Genomic DNA, 20958 nt, shown 5'->3' with positions numbered 1-20958 from the left:
TGTTGCCCTGGTTAGGGCGTGGCCAAAACACAGGCCTCGTTGTGAGCAGGATTTGAACCTGCGCAGGGAAACCCTATCGGATTTCTAGTCCAACACCTTAACCACTCAGGCATCACAGCTGTGAAATCAGCAGTGTCCCAGGATCAGGGAAAGTGGTAAATAATCCCAGTGCCCAGGCCTGACCTCACCCGCCCCACAGAATTCACACAGCAAACCTGGCTACAGAACAGGGCAAGCTTGGGGGCTCATTGCTGGGCCGTGGGGTGAAGCATTAAACAGCCCCCTCCTGCGGGGCCTGTGAGTGTTGCTGTCCCTGCAGTACAGACAGGGCCATGGAGACAGGAAGAGGTTCACTGAATGGGCCAAGGTCACCCAGCGAGTTTGAGCCCAGCTCTGCCCCCAGCTCCCTGCCCCACCCACCGACATGCTGACTCCCTTGCTGCCAGGGGGCTGTTTGCATTGGCCTCTTTTGTTTTCTTTTCTGCTGTGAGACATTGGGACAGTTGGCCAGGGCGTCCCGCAGTTGCCATCTCCCTCTGTGCAGGGGCTGTCCAGAGCCCCGACTAGCAAACGCTGACACTGCTGTTAGGTCCAGACCAGAGGGGAGTGTTTAAGGGTTATTTCGGAAGAAGGGTTTTCTCTCCAAATAACTGCATCTAAACGTTGTTTTTTATTTCATAATAAAGTATTTTGAAACAGCACCCGGACACGATTATGCAAATGTAGCGCAGGATATTTAAATTCCGGTTTCATTTACAATTTTGAATGTCTCCATTTGCATCCCTCTCCTGAAGGAGACTGCAAGTGTCCACATGTCCTGGGTGTTGCAACCTCCCAGTACTCACCTGATGTTCCCTCCCCGCTGCCTGAAGACGTGTGGGAGTCCTCCTGCGTCTCCTGGCGCTGCAGGTCATCAGCGTTGTCATCCTGAAGCTGCAGCCGCTGCTTCCCAGGTGTCTCCATCCCAGACTCCACAACTATCCCTGGAGACAGGGGCTCCCCACACCCCGGGATTCGGTCCAGTTCCTCACAGTATGCACAGTGCTGTGGTGCTTCCCCAGAGCGGGACCTGCCCTCACGGGCCCTCACACACCCCTCCTGCAATTCGTTGACCTTGGGTCTGACTTGGTCTAGGATGCAGGAGGGGGGAATGACCTTTCTCTGCAAGGCCATCAGCCATTGGGCCATATGTTAGATAATTTCATGGAGGTTAGGTCCATAAAAGGCTATTAGCCAGGGGATAAAATGGTGTCCCTGGCCTCTGTTTGTCAGAGGCTGGAGAGGGATGGCAGGAGACAAATCGCTTGATTATTGTCTTCGGTCCACCCCCTCCAGGGCACCTGGTGCTGGCCACTGTCGGCAGACAGGACACTGGGCTAGACGGACCTTTGATCTGACCCAGTAAGGCCGTTCTTATGTTTTTATGTTTATAAATGTTGCATTCGTCCACCTGGACTGCCGGGCCTGCAGAGACTCCCCCTCGGATCACAGCTCCAAGAGGGTCTTTATCTCTGGCCCAGACACTGACAGTGCCCAGTGTTTCTGCCCCTTGCTTGGTCCTGTGATGTGTCCCTGGAAGGGCCAGAGGTGTCTCTGGGGGCTTGTGCCTGTGACATGGCTCTCCAGAAGGCAGACGTGCTCGATCTTAGGCAAACGACCCAGAAACAACACTTTACGGCAAAAAACACAAGGACGGCTCTTGGTCCGCCTCCCTGGGCCACAAAGAGTATCCAGAAGTCACTTCCCCACCTCTCCCTTGGCTGCTCTAGAGCTTAGCCCAAAGTCTGATAAACTCTACTCTCCCACCCAACAACCTCTGGGACTCCTCTTCCGCCCGGCTCCTCACACCACGGAGAGTGCAGGGCAGCCACTACCCCAGCGTCACCACTTCTGGTCTTTGCCTAATGGCCAAGAAGTTCTGCTTCACCCAAACCACACAGGCACCCTCTCACCTCTGGCTAGCCTCATGGCAGATGTAGGATTTCCTCACTAATTTTCCCAGAAACTTCACATGCAGGCATTGGTGGTATAGTGGTGAGCATAGCTGCCTTCCAAGCAGTTGACCTGGGTTCAATTCCCAGCCAATGCAATGTAAAAAGGTAATATCAGAGCTCTGTGCTGAGCTTTTATTTGAACCCTGAAAAAACAGGCACAAACAGGTCCTGCAGCTGTGGGCTGCCTCTCACGGCTCTTCATCCTCTCCCAGAGCATGCACAGTAATGCGGTTCCTCCCTCACATACCTCTGCTGCGATTCCTTGACCTTGGCTCTAACTTGGTAGGATGTGGGGGTAGGAGGGAGATGACCTTTCTTTGCTAGACCATTGGCCATTTGGCCATAAATGTCGGCATTCCTCCGCATGGACTGCAGAGACTCCTCCTAGGACCACAGCTCCAAGAGGGTCATTATCTGTGGCCCAGACAATGACAGTGCCTGGCGTTTGCTGCCCTTTGCTTGATTTGATTCCCAGCCAATGCAAGGTGGGAAGGGAACAGGCAACCTCCTGGGGAAGATCTTATTTAACCCTGAGCAACAGGCACAAGTGGGTCCCACAGCCAAGGGCTCCCGCTCACTGCTTTTCGTGGGGAGCAGCTCAAACAAAACTAATTTGGCTGTTGTGGGGTCTGCATGGGGCTTGTACCCGTGACCTGGGCATTATTAGCATCAAGCGCTAAACAGCTGAGCCAGCAGGCCCAAAGGTGGCCCCACAATAGAGGGAAGAGAAGAGTTTCCTTGCTATTGGGGAAAGCAGGCCAGGCCAAGGCCCTTTTAGCCCCTGGGTCTGTGCAGGCTGGAGCCTCCTCTTACCAGTTTTCTGGCCTATTTCCTGAAAAGCTCACAGTCTTTTGCCTATTTCTCTTTCCCTGTCCATAGCAGGCAGCTAAAGGAGGGAGACAGGGGTAGAACAGTCACCACAGCAAACATATCTGTGGCCAGCACAGGGCTTGTACCATTACTAGCTTCATGCACTAACCAACTTTACTAGCCAGCCAACCCAAAGACAGCTCACAGATAGCCCTTTTAGAAAGGCGCGTCCAGCAGCTGAAGGGATGTCTCTGCAGCTGCCAATGGCTCTTCTCTGACAGGGCCACTAGTGACTCACTGTGACGTGGGCTGGCTCGTCCAGCTGGTTTGACATTTGGTCAAGGTGGCTGCTGGCTGGCATGGTGCACTGAGACTCAGGGCAGAGAGGCAGCTGGAATCTCTTGCTATCAGCATCTTACCTCCCAGCTTCTTCCCTGTCAGCAGCAGCCACAGCCCCTTTCAGGCCCTGGGTCAGCCAAGCAGTTCCATGGGTGGCCAGGGGAGGCCTCTTCTGTGTCCCAGAAGGACCTGGGAAAATGTGAGCAGTGGAAGCAACAAGGCACCACTGGGAGTTGAACCCAGGATCTCCTGTTTAGAAGAAGCAAGCTAAGCCATGGTGCCCCTCTCAAGCTATTGGGTGAAACTGCTCTGTGGTCCCAGACAACACCTTTGACTCCCAAAGTGCAGCAATTTCCTTCCAGCCCTGGCTGTGTCTGCGGCTGAGCTGCACAAAGGAAGATACAAGATCCCTGCTGGGGTCTTTGCCGGATGAACATACCTGAGGGAAGAAGCTGGAAGCGCAACAGACACACAAAAGGGGACGTGGGACAGTTTGAGTCGCACACAAGGCTGGTGGCGCAGCTCAGCCAGGGACCTTATCCACTCTCAGAGTTTCACAGCTTCTCTACCCCCATACTCCACCAGGCAAACTGCCCCATGGGCTTCGCCCGCACCATGCTCAGGGCCTGGGGTTTTTCTGTCCTTTTGCCAGACCAAATAACTAACCACCCCACTGCTCTGGAGTCTCTGCCTCTCATGGGCCTTCTCATCCTCAGGTCCACTTTGTCTCCAGACAGACTCTGCTCTACCACAGGCTGTCACTCCTGGGCCTTCTAGAGCAAAATGTGCCTCTTCATTCTGACTTTGAATACCTGGGCTTTTAGCAACCAGATCTGCATCTTACACCAGCATTTGCTAGTGCAGGGTCTGAACAACTTCTGCAGAGAGGGACAGAGCAACTGTGGAGCATCCATGCTAACTGTTTCAGAGAGCAGATGAATGTAAGCTCTTTGCCAGTGAGAGAAACTGTTACCCCAGATGGGACTTGAATCTACAATTCCCACCTTAGGAGGCCAGTGTCTTGTCCATTAGGCCACTGGGTGACACAGAAAAGTCTGCCAGGGAAAGAAATTCACCCTTCTAAATGTCCCTTCTTCAACTTTTAGCTCCTGATTAAGCCTCTTTGAAGAAGCCAGATACACAGGAAGGGCTGATCACACCCCTCTGAAAATCAGCTTTCCATGGGTATCGGTAGCTGGCTCCGAGTCATGGGCCTTGACATCTCGTCTCCCTCCCAAAACCAGGGAAGTGTCTCCCACGGCTACAGCCTCCTGAGGCTCTCTGGCCCTATCTGTACAGCAGGGACAGCAACACTCACAGCCCCACAGGAGGGCCCCTGGTCTAGCAATGTGGTCCCCTGAGCAGCCTCTGATGTTCTCTGCTTGAGCCCCAGAACCAGCCCTGAGTGAGAGGGCAGAGGGGGAGCAGATCACACATGCCAAGGGGCTGGCCAGGGGCAGGACATGAGCCTGCAAGGCAGCAGTGACATCACAAGGAACTTTTACAGCACCTCAGCTTATTGGCTGGGAGGCAGTGACCTCACAGAGCAACCTTGGCAACAGCCAGGTGGGACAGGGGCAATTTCAGAGACCCCCATGGCCTGGCTGCCTGAAATCTCCTTTGTGAGATTTTCCCTTGAACTCTATGATTATTCTCTTCACTTTCCTATTGTTTGTCTGTGTGATCGCTGTCTGGTTTGTAACTGTTTCTGTCTGCTGTATAAGTAATTTTGCTGGGGGAAAATCAACAAAGGTGGTGGAGTGTGATTGGTTAGGTAAATCATAATAGTATGTTAGCTTTGGTTAGTAAAATCATATTAAAATAATTGGTTAAGTAGGACTCAATTTTCACTATATAAACTGGGGTCCAAGGAGACCAGGGAGAAGAAGGAAAAGGGGAAACGAGAAGAGGAAGAAGGAGGGAAAGGGAAAGGAAGAAGACCAAGAAGGAGGAGGGAGACCTGGAAGCAGAACTCCCCTCTAAGCCAGCCTCAGACCTGAACAGCCAGGACTCCTCTCCATGACCGGTGAAATGGTTTGCTGAGTGAATTCTGTGGGTCAGGTGACGTCAGGCCTGGACACTGAGATTATTTATGAGTTTCCCTGGCCTGCTGTTACTTAGAGCTGTGCTGGCCGAGTGGTTGAGGCATTGGCCTTAAGTTCCAATAGTGTTTTCCTGTGCAGGTTCAAATCCTGGTCACAGCAGCGCCTGTATTTTGGCCACACCCCTTCCTAGGGCAACATGGAACCCAGACCCTGAGAAGAACATGCCTGTCCCATCAGAAGGGACACCTGCAGAAGGCAACAGAGGCTACAAAAGCAGGAGAGAACATGGATTGTGGGGTCCTGCCTAACAATAGGAAAACCAGTCTGGCTTTCAGCAGAGCCACCTCCCCATGGACACAGCCAGGGAACCGAGCGCCTCCAGTGGCCCCTCCGCCTCCCCAAAAGCCAGCCCTGGTTGGGGAGAAAGATGCTGGGCCCAGCAGCCTCCCTTCATCTGGCAGAGGCAGAAGTGATGGAGACAGGCCAGGGGTGTGTGGGCTGCAAAAGCCTCTTGATCCCTTCTCAACTCCTAACAGTGCAAACTTTGGGGAGTGTAGCTCAGTGATGGACTACAAATTATATGAGCGTTACTTCAAATCCAACTGACCATTCAATGGAAACATTTCTCTCTCCAATTCCATTACATTCTAGGTTTCTATTTTTTGGATTCTATAAATGAATACGAACCCTTACTGCTGTCCTGTGCCAACGCACATAAACCAGGCAAACCCGTCCCTCGGCTGGAGCCAGCTCAAACCCGCTGTGTGTCTGGTTTCTGTTTCCATCCGTTCAACAAGGGTGGGATTTGGAAGCCCAATGGCAGGTCCTTGGTCTCCACGGGCTGTGCTGTGCAGAAGAACAAGAACCACACCCAGCTGGGGAGGAACGGCCTAGTGTGTATTGCAATTGGTGGAGGAGTTGCCCAAATCTACTGGAGATGGGCAGGAGCCTGTTACAAACACACACTAAACACCGTTATCAGACTGCCTGGTGCACATTCCTACCTTCCTTTGTGCACACAACATACCTGGGGCTCTAATTACTGGCCACCTGCCTTTCACACAGATCATTGATCCTTGTGACTTTCAGGTACGTTCATACGGCAGCTGTTTAAACATAATGTGCTTCTATTGCATGATCAGCACCAGAATCTCTGGCTATGGCTACCCTATGAATTTTCTCAGCAAAAAAGGTGCTAACGAGGGTCTAATTTCCATGAGTCATGATCTTATTTGCATATTTTCTGGCAAACTGATTTTGTGCTGGAGTTGCTGTGCAAAAACAAGCAGTGTGGAAGTTTTCTTTTTGTGCAAATCCCCCATTTTCTGCAAGATCAGGATACCTCTTTTGGGAGGGCATAAGAATCTTGTGAAAAATGGGGGCTTTGTGCAAAAAAAATGTTCTCACGGCTTGTTTTTGCACAACAATCCCATTGGCAGAAAATCTACAAATGAGATCATGACTCGTGCAATTGAGTCCCTCATTAACATATTTTTTTAAGGAGAAAACTTCTAGTGTAGATGTAGCCTCTGTGAGTCACCAGCAGTGGGGCTGTTAGTGTCGGCATCTAACTAATTGCATCATTAGGCCATGTCTTCACTCAGGTGGAGATCGCTGCTGCAATCCATCTCCCAGAGCTTGATTTAGCAAGTCTAGCTAAGCCTCACTAAATCAAACCCCTAGGGCACCTCCTAAGGCCGGGCCTGCAGCCAGGGGGAGGGAGAAGAATCTCTCCTTTCAGCTGGAGTTGAATCAGCAACCTAAGGGCACTTGCCAAGCACCTGCTACAGGCCTCTGCTCTGCCAGCTGAGCTATGGAAGGTGCCTGGGGCAGGCTGATTTGCCTATGTTGGCCCTCCCATGAGTGCCAGGGCAAGAGCCCCCGGAAGGGGCCGGCCTCCCAGGGGCGGGGCAGGAGAATCCAGCAGCACAGGGGTGTCACAGGCGCTTCACCCGCAGAAGGACCCTTGAGTGATCCAGGCAGAAACACCGCGTCTCGCTCCCTGCAGCTCCCCTTGCTGCCCTGGCAGGCGCTGCCCCTTCTCCCACCGGCCTGGGCCTGGCCTCCCTCCCCCGCCCAGCACCACAGAAACCCCCTTGATGTGAGCCTGGGCAAGCCAGAGGCCTCAGGCCTGTCCCCTCTGAGGGGCTTGTGCCTTGGCCTCCTCTGCCCTTGGTGCCGGCTCTCCCGGCTGCCCCGAGTGCTGCTGGCCAAAGGAGGCAGCAAGGCAGGAGAGGGGGAAGGAACAAGTCCCGCTGAGGCCGACAGCTCGGGCTTAAGCCTCAAGCCCCAGCAGCCTGGCTGGGAAAGGGGAGACACAGGGCAGGGCTTGTACAGAAGGAGAGGAGGGAGATACAAAGGCAGCTCCCTCACCCCATCGGGCGGGGAGGGGGAAGGGCAGAGGTGACTGGTGGGAGCACTTGGGGGCACCAACTCCTCTGCCCCCAACAGAATTTCTCAAGTTTATAACCAGGGTGTCCCAAATGCCCCGTCTCAGTGGGTGCCTCTCCCTGCGCCCCTCCCTCTGCAGACACCAGTCCCCCGGGGGGAGGAGCTGCCCCCTCTAGCAGCCTGAGGGGAATTTCTTCCATGATTTTTTTTAAGTGTAGATATCTGCAAACACTGATCTGTTAGGGACTGGCAACAGTTTATTTCCATATTTGCATATTTGTTATTTGCATAATGTATATGCAGATATGTAAATATAATGTTATTGGTCTGGCACACGTTTGTGAATGGGTTTGCCTGTCAATGGTAGATAAACACAAAGGCTGGAAACACTGGCCTGATCCCTGGGGGCTGGCCGAATGCAAGGCAGGGAAAACACTGGGTGAATGTGGGGGGGTATTTTCCCCCCCAGGCCTTTGTCCCTTGGAATCCCTGGGGACGTTGGGTTTTCTCTTGTTTAGTTTCCCTTTTCCCTGCTTCCCTCCTCACTGGGCGGGAAGGGGCGGCTCTCTCACCCTCACGGTGGGAAGCCCTGGCACAGAGATGGGATGGGCAGATGCTCTGAGAGCGAGTCCCTAGGCTGTTTGGAAAGAGAACTTTCACCCTTCCGCTTTTCCCAGCATTACCAGGGTAGCTGAGTGGTTAAGGTGTTGGATTTAAGATTCAATAAATGTTTGTTTGCGTGGGTTCAAACCCCACTCCTGGTAGTTCCCTGCTTTGGAGAGACATTGATCTGGAGGGTACTTTGCCCTGCTATGAGGGCAGGGGACTGGAATTCACCTGTGAAGGTCCCTGCTAGTTCTAGTGCTCTGTGATTAGAGTTTCAGTTCTGACTGGCTGAGCAGGAGCCAGTAATCAGGAGAAGAAGCAGGACTTAAGTCCCAGCAAATGAACCAGTCCACTGCTTGGGGAATTGTTCTGCTTCTTGCCAGTGGCTGTCTCTGAGCAGCTCCTGAGTCTCTCTGTGTTTTTGTGCTTCTGAGCCATCCCTAGGCTGGGCTGTAGTTCCTTTGAGATACTTTATTCTAATCTGTCAGGGTGTGAAACTCCAGACTGAGGGAGAGTTTCAGAGTCAGGGCATAGGGGTCCTGTGTCCAGCGCTGCCCCAGGCTGGCTGTGTGAGGTCAGACAAGGCCCTTAGCCTTTGTCCCTCCTTCTGTCCCCCTCCTGCCTGTCCCATGGTGGGGGGAGCTGTGTGAGGGTGTTGCTAGCAGCACTGAGTACTAGGAGGTGTCCTGTCACCTGGGCTCCCTAGGGCTGCCAAATGGTTTCTACAAAAATACCGGACACACTTGACATGACACCACAATCGACATTATTGTTATTGTTATTTAGAAAATACCGGTCATTTCTATTTCTATTTTCTCAGTTTGTTTCCTGAACAGAAAGCTAAAATCCTGGACTGTCTGGTTCAAAACTGAACACCTGGCAACCCAGCTCCATGTCAGCAGGGAAACACAGTCGAACAGCTCCCCGCATATGCTGGCCCAGCCTTGTGTCTGCTGGTGGGGCTGCCTCCCCCCATCAGTGGGGTCTCCTGCCCCTGACTTGCTGCAGCAACTGCCAGTCTGCCCGCACCCAGGCCTGGCGGCCATGTCCTGCTGTTTCTTCCTGAAACTGCAGTTCCTGGGGCTCCTCTAAGTCAGTGGTAACAAACTGCCAGTCTGCAGACCAGCAAGGGGCCAGGAACCCCTGCCTGCCGGGCAGAGGTGAAAAATAACTAAGTAGAAATACTTGATCACACTGCTCAAGACCTTTTTTGGGTGTTTGTACTTTACTCAAGTCATTTATTTTTGTCACATTTTGACGTTTAATCAAGTTGGTTTTTTTTAGACAATATTGTACTTTTTACTCCACTCCCATTTCCAGAAGCTCTGGGTTGCTCACGACTTGCATCGTTCTGATTTGCTAATGCCCAGCTGCATGTGCAAGCACCAGGCATCCAAGAAACAGCCAATCCAAAAGCACAATGCCCCTGCCAAGGAAGAAGCCTTTTAATAAACTGCTCCAACACCTTGTCATTCAAACCCAGTATCCCTGCAGGCCCTGCCAGCCTGAGACCTGAGCGAGCAGGGCGGCTGCCCAGGGCTCCGTGCTGAGGGGGTGATATGAGCAGTCTCATGTGACCTTACCTGGGGCCAGGCAGCTAAACAGGAGGGAACCCAGCAGCTGGTGCTAGGGGGGACAGAGGCACTTATTTGTGTCGGGTGAGTCCTCTGCTCTGCTGGGAGCAGCAGCAGGGGGGAGGGTGCCGGGGGCAGGGGCTCCCCATTCTCCCTGGGACAGAGGCCCCTGTTGAAGCCTTGTGGGGGGAGGTGGGGCAGGCTGTGCTGGAACAGGTTGGGGGTGGGCGGCTGAGGGGGATGGGGATTGAAGAAGCGTCTGTGAGGGCACTTGGGCAGCCAGCTCGTCAGTGAGCAGCAGAGCACACGGGCCCGTCGCCCCACAGCCAAGCCCCCCAGCTGCTCTCCCAGGGCTGTGGCCGACCAGCCTGCACTGCTGCCAGCCCGGGATCAGCTCTGCCACGACCTGCCCAGCCGCCTCCCTGCCAGGGGCTGCAGACGTGTCTGCTGGGGTAGAGAGGAGGGTCGTGTCTGCCCAGCCAATGTGAGGGGTGAGCCTTTGGGACAGAGAATTTCTGTCCCATCTCCTTGCTTTTTGTCTCGCCCCAGTGGCCTAATGGACAAGGCACTGGCCTCTAGAGCCAGGAGTTGTGGGTTTCAGTCCCAGCTGGGGTTTAGAATTGTGAACTTCTGAGGGTTGATTGGAAGCCCTGGCTTGTTTTTTCCCCATGGGAACTGAGAGATGGTTCCCCAAGAAGTGCCACATCCCATAGGACAGCAGCTGTCTAGTCCCACCAGCTCCAGGAGTGACTCTGACAGAGCGAGGGGGCTGCAGCAGAGCAGGGTCTGTCTGGTGACAAGGCAGAGCCTGAGGAGGGGCAGCTCTGGCAGAGGCTCAGTAGGAGTAAGTGGGGAGCTACTTTGTCCTGGCCCTTTTATAAAGCCCTTGAGCATGGGGCTGGCATTGCGGGGAAGTTCCCTCAGTGATGGGATGGGGAGGGGGCTGGGCTAGGAAGGCGTCATTCTCCCTGCTCTGCTGACCTGGGCAAAGCAGCCTGCCCCAGGCACCTTCCATAGCTCAGCTGGCAGAGCAGAGGCCTGTAGCGGGTGCTCGGCAAGTGTCCTTAGGCTGCTGATTCAATTCCAGCTCAAAGGAGAAATTCTTTTCCTCCCCCTGGCTGCAGGCCCGGTCTTAGGACCAGGCGGCTGCCTTGGGTCTGTCCCTTTGGGGCCTGGTGCTACAATTGACAAAAAGGTTTTGGGTACCAGCTGCCAATCAAATGTCTTGGGCTGCGCAGGCCTTGAGTCATGGCAAGAGCTGGAGGGGAACGGTGAGCGGATGCACTTTGGAATGGGAAGGGGGTGTCTGGAGCCATAAAGTAGAACAGTTTGAGGGCTGCTTTCAGGGAAGGCACCATGGCTTGGTTGGCTAAAGCACCTGCCTTGTAAAGAGAAGATGCTGGTTTCAACTCCCAGTGTTGCCTTGTGGTGAGGCCAATGTGTTTCTTCTTTCCACCATATCCCAACACATATCTGGAGTTGGTTTTACCTTTTGTTGAGTTTGCTGGTGCCCTCACAGTGGAAGTAGGATGGCAGCAAAGAGCAGGAGCAGTGTGTACTGGTGCAGGTGCCCTCTGGGTTTGATTTAGAGAGTCTTATCTAGACTTGCTAAATCAAACTCTGGGAGATGGATTGCAGCAGAAATCTCCACTTGAGTAAAGACATGGCCTAATGGTGCAATTAGTTAGATGCTGACAATGGCCGCCCTGAGCCATTCTAGTGTTCCGGGCATGTGGCACTGCCCCCGGGCTCACGGTGCATGTGCGGCTCCACCCTGGGTGCACAGTGCATATACAGCCCCTCCCCCTCCATGCATGGAGCTTGTGGTAGCAGGATGCTCTTGTGCTGCCCAGCCTGGCCCTGCCACCACCACTGGCGTGCAACCCAGGGTCCTCTGGGGCAGGCCATGCAGAGCCCCACAGCTGCATTGTGAAGGGCACTGCTGACAGGTGCTGTGGAGGTTAATGCAGCTTCAGTCCCAGGGCAGCTGCTGTAGTCTGCCAGGAGCAAGGCACGCAGTGCCTGCTGGCAGCTGCCCCACTAGCTCACCCCTTAATCCAGTCCTGATGACAACAGTAACAGCCCCACTGCTGGTAACTCACAGAGGCCCTTGCTGCCTGAGGAAGAGGTGTGGGCAAAACACAGGCCACACTGTGAGCAGGATTTGAACCTGCACAGGGAAACCCTATTGGATTTCAAGTCCAATGCCTTAACCACTCGGCCATCACAGCTGTGGGCATAGTAAAGCCAGGGAAACTGGTAAATAATCTCAGAGCACAGCCGTAATGTCACCTGCCACAGAGTTCACACAGCAAACCATTGCAACAGCTGTGCAGAGGAGTCCCGGCCGTTCTGCTCTTAGGCTGCCTTGGAAGTGAGTTCTGCTTCAAGGTCTTCCCTCCTCCTTCTTGATCTTCCTTTGCCTTTTCCTTCCTCTTCTCTTCTCCCCTTTTCTTCTTCTTGCTGGTCTCCTTCTTGGACCCCAGTTTATAAAGAGAAATTCAAGTACCGCTTAGTTCTACCTTAACCAATTATTTTAGTATAATTTCGCTATCCAGTCGGCTAAGATGGAGCGCTTCCAGCCTCTTGGAGAGCCATGTCACAGACACAAGCCCCCAGAGACCCCTCTGGCCCTTCCAGGGATACATCGCAGGAGCAAGCAAGTGGCAGCAAGTGCTGGGCACTCTCATGGTAGGGGCCAGAGATAAAGCTGTGGTCCAAGGAGGAGTCTCTGCAGGCCCTGCAGTCCAGTTGGAGGAATGCAGATATTTATGGCCAAAGAAAGGCCACCTCCACCCACCCCAGACCAAGTTAGAGCCAAGGTCAAGGAATTGCAGCAGGGGTATGTGAGGACCCGTGAGCGCAGCTCCTGCACTGGAGAAGCACCCTAGCACTGTGCATACTGTGAGGAACTGGACCAAGTCCTGGGGATTGGGGAACCCTGTCTCCAGGGACAGTTGTGGAGTCTGGGATGGAGACACCTGGGCAGCAGCGGCCGCAGCTTCAGGACAACAAACCTGCTGACCAGCAGCTCCAGGATAAAGAGAAGGAGGATTCCAGGAATGTTGTGACCCTCCCCCTGGAACTGGTCCTCCAGATGAAGGAGGCCTCCCAAATGTCTTTGGGCAACCGGGAGGGAACATCAGGTGAGTGCTGTGAGGTTGCAACACACACAGGGCAGGCGGGAGCACAGGGGGTGATGCGCTATCATGACGTGTCATGCTGATTGTAGGTTGGGGGACACCACACATGTGTGACCCCATAGAGGGCCGTCCTCCCCCCACCATGTGTGCAAGGCACCACCTGCTCCTGCAGAATGTGCTGCCAACGGCTAATTTCCTAACACTGGATGCAAGCAAGCAAGTGTAATGGGGGTGTAGCTCAGTGGTCGAGTACCTATAGGCAAAGTGGTTCTTGGGTTCAACTCCAAGTGCCTGCTGAAAGGTTGGTCAACTTCATTGAAACCGTTGCATCAGATTCTGAATTTCTGCTGTGCAGAGATTTCTAAATTACTGCAAACCCCTAGGCTGTGTCTACACTGGGCTATTTATTCCAGAAAAGCAGCTACTTTTCTGGAATAACTTGCCAGCTGTCTACACTGGCCCCTTGAATTTCTGGAAAAGCACTGATGATCTACTGTAAAATTGTCAGTGTTTTTCCAGAAAAACTATGCTGCTCCCGTTCAGGCAAAAGTCCTTTTCCGGAAAAACTGTTCCGGAAAATGGCCAATGTAGACAGCAGAGTAGTCTTTTCCGCAAAAAAAGCCCCGATCGTGAAAATGACGATCGGGGCTTCTTTGCGGAAAAGCACGTCTACATTGGCCACGGACGCTTTTCCCGAAAAAGTGCTTTTCCGGAAAAGCATCCTGCCAATGTAGATGCGCTTTTTCCGGAAATACTTATAATGGAAAACTTTTCCATTTTAAGCATTTCCAGAAAAGGGTGCCAGTGTAGACGTAGCCTTAATGTGTTCCTGTGTCAATGCACATAAACCAGGCAAACCCATCTCAACTGAAACAAGTTCAAATCTGCTGTGTCTGGTTTCTATTCCCATCAGTTCAGCAAGGGTGTGATCTGAAGGTCCTTGGTCTACCTGGGCTGTGCTGTGCAGAAGAACAAGAATCACACCCAGTGGGGGAGGAATGGCCACAATCAATCTTCTGGAGTTTGATTTAGCAAGTCCAACTAAGACTCACTAAATCAAATTCAGAGGGTACCCCACGAGCTTCTAGGACTTCTGCTCTTTGTTCCCTTTGGGTTCCTGAAGTAGGGACACAGCCAGGCTCAACTGAAGGAAGCCAACTCTAGCTACGTAGGGTATGTTTACACTTGCACCCTCTTTCCAAGAAGGGATGCAAATGTAAAGATTGAAAACTGTAAATGAAGCCACCAGGGACACATACAATGGGCCTGCAGAAAAATGAAACAGCTGAGCACTTTGCAGAGAACAGGCCATAGCCCTGCTGGGAGAGGCTCCATCATGCATATTTTGTGCCAGGCCAGACTGCTGGGAGGAGGCTCTGGCCATGGACTTTCCTCTCCTCTCTGTTACCTCCTACACCTGGGACTGAAAGGGACGTGGGCTGCAGGCTGGTCCTGCCCAGCTGCCTTTCCCAGTGGGAGCAGAAAATGCTTATGGAAGGGCTCACACATTGTCCCCAATGCATTCACCTAGGGGGCCTGAATTCTTGCTGCCCCTGGGTTCACCCAAATGCCCCTTCTGGGGGGGCGGGCTCCCCAGCTCACACCCCTCCTGTCACACAAAGCTTGCCAACGGGGTTGATTTTCCTCCATCTCCCCTTGTTTGCTGCTGCACTAAAAGAAATCTTGAAACCAGCCCCGTCTCCTGTCACTGGAGAGATGGCCCTGTGCTGGGATATGAGACAGTATCCCAGTGATGCTCCTCACAGCCCAGGAGAAGAAGGGGGCTCTGGGTGGAAGGAACCCAAGTAAAGCAGGTCCCAGTGGGCATGAGCTGGGCACCAGCTTGGCCCAGTTGAGTGAGGGGAGGTTGGTCCCATGGTGTGAAGGGCAGCGCTCAGGACTCTGCTGCTGCTGGCAGGGAAGAAGCTGGGAGGCAAGGTGCTGGCAGCAAGAGATTCCGGCTGCCTCTTTGCCCTGGGTCTGCCGGCCGCCAGCCACCTTGACCAACCCTCAAACCAGCTGGACTAGCCAGCCCACGTCACAGTGAGTCACTAGTGGCCCTGTCAGAGAAGAGCCATTGGCAGCTGCAGAGACGTCCCTGCTGCTGCCTGAGGTGCCTTTCTTGAAAGGGCCACTGGTGAGCTGCTTTTTTGTAGGCCAGCTAGCTCAGTTGGTTAGAGTGTGGTGCTAATAACCCCAAGGTCATGGGTTCAAGCCCCATGCTGGCCACAGGGGTCTTTGGTTTGGTGACTTCCCTTCCTTTGGCTGCCTGCTAGGGACAGGGAAGCAGAAACAAGCAAAAATGTGAGCGAGCTTTGCAGGAAGTAGGGCAGAGATCTGGTAGGAGGAGGCTCCAGCCTGTACAGCTGCAGTGGCTAAAAGGGCCTGGGCCTGGCTTCCTGTCCCCAAAAGCAGGGGAACTGATGCCCAAATTCCTGCTGCTGCAGTGGCTACCTCAAGGCACCAGCTGGGGGGCAGGCTATGGGCAGGCTATGGGGAGACTCAATATGACCTGGAGGCCTGGAGCATGTGCGCCCTGCACAGAGGCTGCTGCTGGTGGCCTGCTTCAGTGGCCCAGCAGCTCAAGTTCCCCTGAACCAGCTTCTCCCCCTGGAGCCACCCCCCAGCGCTACTGAGGCCCCTGACATGAGGCAGTGGGACCAGGACTTTGTCCAAGGATGGTTGTGGAGTTTGTGAGGGAGACACCTGGGCAGCAGCAGCTGCAGCTTCAGGATGACAACGCTGATGACCTGTAGCTCCAGGATGAGGAGGAGGATTCTAGCAGTGTTGTAACCCTGCCTTAGAGCCAGTTCCTGGTCTTCCCGCTTCAGCATGACAATCTGCTCCTACAGGCGCCACCTGCTCATGCAGGCAGTGCTGCCAGGTGGTAAGTTCCCAACACTGGGCTGAACCGTACAACCACTGTCGGGTGTAACTCAGTGGTAGTGTTTGAGTGCCGATTGTAGAGGTCCTTGGTTCAATCTAAAGTGCCCCCTTAAAAAGTTGATTATCCTAAGTGAAACGTTTGCACCTCCAGGGGGGTCAATCATGGATTTCTATTGAACAGGGATTCTTAAAATGTCAGCAAACCCCTCATGTGTTCTTGTGCCAATGCATGTAAACCAGGCAGACGGGTCCCTCAACTGAAACCAGCTCAAACCTGCTGGGTGTCTGGTTTCTATTCCCATCAACTGAGCAAGGCTGAGATCTGAACGCCCATTGGCTGTTCTGTACAGAAGAACAAGAACCACATCCAGCTGGAGAGGAATTGCCGTGATCAATCTTCTGGAACTTGATTCAGTGAGTCAAACTAAGACTCACTAAATCAAATCTAGAGGGCAGCCCACCAGCATCCTGCACTTCTGCTCTTTGCTCCCTTTGGCTTCCTGCTGTGGGGACAAGGCAAAGTTCAACTGAAGGAAGACGACTCCAGGTACAGATGGAGGGATGGTAGGAAAAGCAGACACATTGGTCAGGCACCGCTGGTTTCATGCACACTCAGCCTCACCTACAGCTGGGAGGCAGTTTGCAGTGAGCTGAAAAGAAACTGGCTAACAGAACCAAGGCTCAGGATATTTCTGGGTCCAGATGTGCAAACAGCTGGCAGTCAACCTTGTTGCCCTTGTTAGGGGTATGACCAAAACACAGGCCTCAGTGTGAGCAAGATTCAACCCTGCACTGGGAAAAACTTTTGGATTTTTAAGCCAACTCCTTAACCACTTGGCCATCATTACTATAAGAGACCGTTCTCCTGTACTTATATGTGAACAAAAAATTTGTGACTTGCTCGTTGGCCAATTCGGATTGCTATAGGACAAAGGAATTCCCTCTTAATTCTGTGCCCTCAGGAAGGGACCGACCCAAGGAGGCCGAGCCACCACCTGGGGTCTCCAACCCAAACTGTGAGACCCAAGGGCTTACAATCCAGATGATCCGTGTTTGCTGCACTTTTCCCTCCCCCCAGCAACACTAAATCTCAAGGCCAACTCCACAGTCCCAGCGGCTGGGGGAGATGTGCATGTTAGAGCCTCTGCCCACTGAGCTGTAGCCTTCTGTGCCCAGGGAGCCAGACACCACCAGGGCTGGAGGGAAATGGGGAATGGCTGTACTTTGGGAGTCAAAGGTGTTGTCTGGGACCATAAAATAGAACAGTTTCACCAAACTTTCCAAGGAGGGCACCATGGCTTAGCTGGCTAAAGCACCTGTCTTGTAAACAGGAAATCCTGGGTTCAACTCCCAGTGGTACCTTGCTGTGGCCTTTGCTCACATTTTCCTATGTCCTTCTGGGACATAGAAGAGGCCTCCCCTGGCCACCCATGGAACTGCTGGTTCAGGAAAAGGCTGATTGGGGAGGTTCGTTAGGGAGAAGGAAACCAGAAACCTGGAGCGGGTGCAGAGATGACTAGTACTGGCCAGGCAGGGCTCTGACTCCCATTGTAAGTCCCTGGGTACCACACATGGGCCAGTGAGTCCTGCTCCATGGTCGTCCCAGTGCTCTGAGTGCGAGAGACGTGCCTGTAACTCCCTGCTGGGAGCATGGGCCCTTCCCTGCCTGGTGGGGGAGGGGACAAACACAGGCCGGTTAACAGGGGCTCTGACACTCCAGCAGCGGGGTCGTCCAGCCCGTCAGACGGATTCAGACCCGGCCGGTCGGAGCCTCCTGCACTCGCGAAGGGGGATTCTGCACTTGCTGCCTTGGGAGCCAGGGTCACATTGCAGAGCTCCCCCAGGGCCGTCCCACAGTGCCGCCAGCCCAGCCCCAGCCACTCTCCCTGCCCTCAGCAACGTGGCTGCGTTTTATCCTTCCCCTTCAGTGACAACTGCCCATTCCCCGCCAGCCCCAGATCCTGTGGGACCCGCTCCCTTCCCCACGAGCAGTGAGCACCAGTGCGGCTCCCTGCTGAGGCTGCGGCTGTGGGAACAAGCCCCTGACTTTGTGAGGGAGACGAGATGTCAACGTGTTGAGTTTCATCCATGGCTAGTGTGGGGTGACCCACACTTTGGGGGCAGCTGGAGGTGCCTCCTGAGAGTTGGTTTTCAGAGGGGTGTGATCAGCCCCCCCTGTGTTTCTGGCTCCTTCCAACGGCTTGAATCTGGCACCTAAAAATTGAGGAATGTGCATTTGGAAGAGGGAATTTCTGTCTCTGTTATCTTTAGTGTGCCCCAGTAGCTTAATGGACAAAGCAATGGTTTCTTAAACCAGGGATTGTGGATTCAAGTCCCATCTGGGTTGACAGTTGTGATGTTTCCTGGTAGGTGTAGAGTCTCTTTGGCTTCCTCTTTGCCATGTTACCTGTGAGATGTTTCAACACTGGGCAAGTGTCCCCTGGAACTGCCATTTCCCCCAGACAGGACCCCTCAGGAGCAGACAGTGACACTGGTGTTAGGCGCAGACAGGAGGAGAGTGTTTCCTAAAAGCTGAGGTGTGCACAGTGAGGTCACTTGCAGAGATGCAGGCACTGGCGTCTCTGTATGCGCCTTGGCACCTGTTACCCATCGGTACCTGCCACCTCTCAGCCCCTGCCAGCACCCAGACAGAAGGCCAGTGCACATGGAGCCAGCGACCGTTGCGAGGGAGGCAGCTGCAGCACAATTCCAGGCCTGGGGCACGTTGAACAATTGTTTGAACTATTTTTAAAACAAAAAATATGAAAAACTTCAGGCTCCGTCTACACGGCAGGCTTCTTGCCCAAGAACTATTTTGGGCAAGAGTTCTTGTGCAAGAGCAAGTCCACATGGCTGTGTGCTTTAGCCCTAAAAGCAAGGCAGGATAGCTCAGTTGTTTGAATGTTACTTTGCTAAGCCCAGGGTTATGAGTTTAATCCTTGAAGTAACCATTTAGGTATCTGGGTCATATCTGTCAAGGATGGTTCTTGGAGCTTCCATTAGCGCAAGGACAGAACTACCTGACCTCTCAAGGCTCCTTCCAGCTCTATGAGATGGTATATCTCCTTATAAAGAGAATTGTGGACACTCTCTTGTGTAAGAAAGCTCTAGCCATAGGGGTTTCTGGCACAAGAAATCCCTCTTGCCTGTGCACACTGCCTTCTTGTGCAAGAGGGCTTATTCGTTATGGGGAGAGGAATAACTCTTGTGCAAGAAGCCCTCTTTTCTAATGGTTTACTATATATTTTCTTGTGCAAGAATGCACATGCAGGGTAAACACTCCACTAGTTTTTGCACAAGAGCGGCCATTTTGTGCAAAAAGCTTGCAGTGTGAAAAACCTCACACCAACAAGCGCACCCCAGGAGGTCCCATTGAGATTTGAACTCACATTGCAGGTTTCTAAGTCCTGAATAGTGATTCCAAAATAGCTTATTTCGAACTAGCACGTCTACACTGCAAGGAAACCTCAGAATAGTCCGAGGCAGGCTCCCCAGTGTGGATGAGCTGTCTCGATTTAGAGCCCTGGGAGGAATAACTCAGAATGGCCCCGGGGAGGGGCTAGTTCAAACTAGCAGCAGTGGCGCAGCTACACGGGCCTTATTTTGAAATAGCTAATTTGGAACAGGTGTTATTCTTCTTAGAATGAGGTTTGCAGAAGTCGGAATAAGCCGTCTGTTACTTCAGAATTATTTCAAAATAACGGAATTGCTGTGTAGACTCTTGCATTGTTATTGTGGAATAACGGCCATTGTTCCAAAAGAACTTTTGTGTGTGGACAGAACATGCGCAGCCCAAGAAATGTGATTGGCAGCTCCTCCCCACAATCCTTTTGTCAATTAAAGTGCAGGTCTCTGAAGACAGGGACCCAAGGTAACCACCTTGACTGCTTTCTGCTAAGGCCATGTTGGAGGGAAAAGAATGGTTCCTTCAAACCGGAGTTGAACCAGCAACCTAAGGATAACTTGCCAAACACACACTACAGTCCTCCGCTCTGCCAGCTGAGCTATTGAAGGGTGCATGAACAACCCTAATTTATCCAGGTTGTTCCTTTTGCAAGTCTCAGGGCAACTTCTCCCCCACGTAGATGGCATTGTTGGTGAGGGGCAGAGGAGCACAGGGGCTGTCACAGGTACTTCAAATGCAGACAGACCCCCTGAGTGAAACCTGAGCTAGATCCATCCATGTCTCAGCAAAAGGAAGAACGCTGGGTTCTTCTCACGTGTCTTCTTTGTTCCAGAGTCTCTAGGGGTGTGGCACCGAAATCTTTTGTGCTGGCCGTAATGTTTTCCTTTATTTAAAATGAAGTTTGATCAACTAACATGAGACAGTTCAAACGCTGAATCATTTAATGATTTAAATTAAACTGTTCTCCCCAGCTGCAGCCCTAGCAAAATGGCTGGGGTGTGATTATGTCATTAGTGGCGAGTGTCCATTAGTAACCAAGAGTCCATGGAAAGGTTTGGGGAGGGCAGGGGCTCAGCAAAGGGGTGGGGTGTTGGGGAAGGGACGGGATAGATCCTGGCTTGCCCTGACATTTAAAAGGTGACCTTGGGGGCATGTGGCACCCTGAGCAGCCTCTGATGTTCCCTGTGTGAGCCCCAGAACCAGCCCTGAGTGACGGGGGCAGAAGGGGAGCAGCTCACACATGCCAAAGGGCTGGCTGGGGGCAAGACATGAGCCTGCAAGGCAGCAGTGACATCACAAGGAACTTTTACATGACCTCAGCTCATTGGCTGGGAGGCAGTGACCTCACAGAGGGTCCATGGCAACAGCCAGGTGTGACAGGCTGCAGGAATGTCAGAGACCCCCATGGCCTGGCTGCCTGGAATCTCCTTTGTGAGGTTTCCCCTTGAGGGCAGAAGGGATTGAGGGTCCCAGCTGGGAGTGTCTCTGTGGAGATTTCCCCTTTCCCCAGGCTGCAGTGGGAGGGGCTGGGGCAGGCAGGGTTATAGGAGGAGCTGGTACTGAACTGAAGAGAGATCTGGGAGAAGCAAGAGGAAGGGCTGCAAACATCCAATGAGGATGGGATTTGAACCCACGCCTGCAGAGCACAAGGGATTAACAGTCCATCCCCTTAACCACTGGGCCACCTCATTTAAATTGTGTGGACTTCTTTCAACCTACCCCAAGCCAGCACTACCAGGAACCATTGTGCCACTTGCTGGCTGG

At 53.1% G+C, this 20958-nt stretch overlaps 7 non-coding genes across 7 annotated transcripts; 4 read left to right on the top strand and 3 right to left on the bottom strand.

Annotated features, from left to right (window-relative positions):
- Positions 1-37: 37 nt before the first annotated feature.
- Positions 38-119, bottom strand: TRNAS-AGA (transfer RNA serine (anticodon AGA)). Its single transcript has one exon. It is a non-coding gene; the product is annotated as a tRNA-Ser (tRNA).
- Positions 120-2017: 1898 nt separating this feature from the next.
- Positions 2018-2089, top strand: TRNAG-UCC (transfer RNA glycine (anticodon UCC)). The gene has a single exon. It is a non-coding gene; the product is annotated as a tRNA-Gly (tRNA).
- A 6171-nt stretch (positions 2090-8260) lies between these two features.
- Positions 8261-8343, top strand: TRNAL-UAA (transfer RNA leucine (anticodon UAA)). Its single transcript has one exon. It is a non-coding gene; the product is annotated as a tRNA-Leu (tRNA).
- Positions 8344-11908: 3565 nt separating this feature from the next.
- TRNAS-UGA (transfer RNA serine (anticodon UGA)) lies at positions 11909-11990 on the bottom strand. The gene has a single exon. It is a non-coding gene; the product is annotated as a tRNA-Ser (tRNA).
- A 3067-nt stretch (positions 11991-15057) lies between these two features.
- TRNAI-AAU (transfer RNA isoleucine (anticodon AAU)) lies at positions 15058-15131 on the top strand. Its single transcript has one exon. It is a non-coding gene; the product is annotated as a tRNA-Ile (tRNA).
- Positions 15132-17076: 1945 nt separating this feature from the next.
- Positions 17077-17150, top strand: TRNAT-UGU (transfer RNA threonine (anticodon UGU)). The gene has a single exon. It is a non-coding gene; the product is annotated as a tRNA-Thr (tRNA).
- Positions 17151-19712: 2562 nt separating this feature from the next.
- Positions 19713-19802, bottom strand: TRNAY-GUA (transfer RNA tyrosine (anticodon GUA)). Its single transcript is given in 2 exon segments — positions 19713-19748; positions 19766-19802. It is a non-coding gene; the product is annotated as a tRNA-Tyr (tRNA).
- Between the last annotated feature and the right edge of the window lie 1156 nt (positions 19803-20958).

The sequence above is a fragment of the Pelodiscus sinensis genome, unplaced genomic scaffold, assembly GCF_049634645.1.
Source record: "Pelodiscus sinensis isolate JC-2024 unplaced genomic scaffold, ASM4963464v1 ctg37, whole genome shotgun sequence".
NCBI classification, from domain to species: Eukaryota; Metazoa; Chordata; order Testudines; family Trionychidae; genus Pelodiscus; species Pelodiscus sinensis.
The sequence above is the reverse complement of the archived record's forward strand: the minus strand, read 5'-3'. Positions and strand labels throughout refer to the sequence as shown.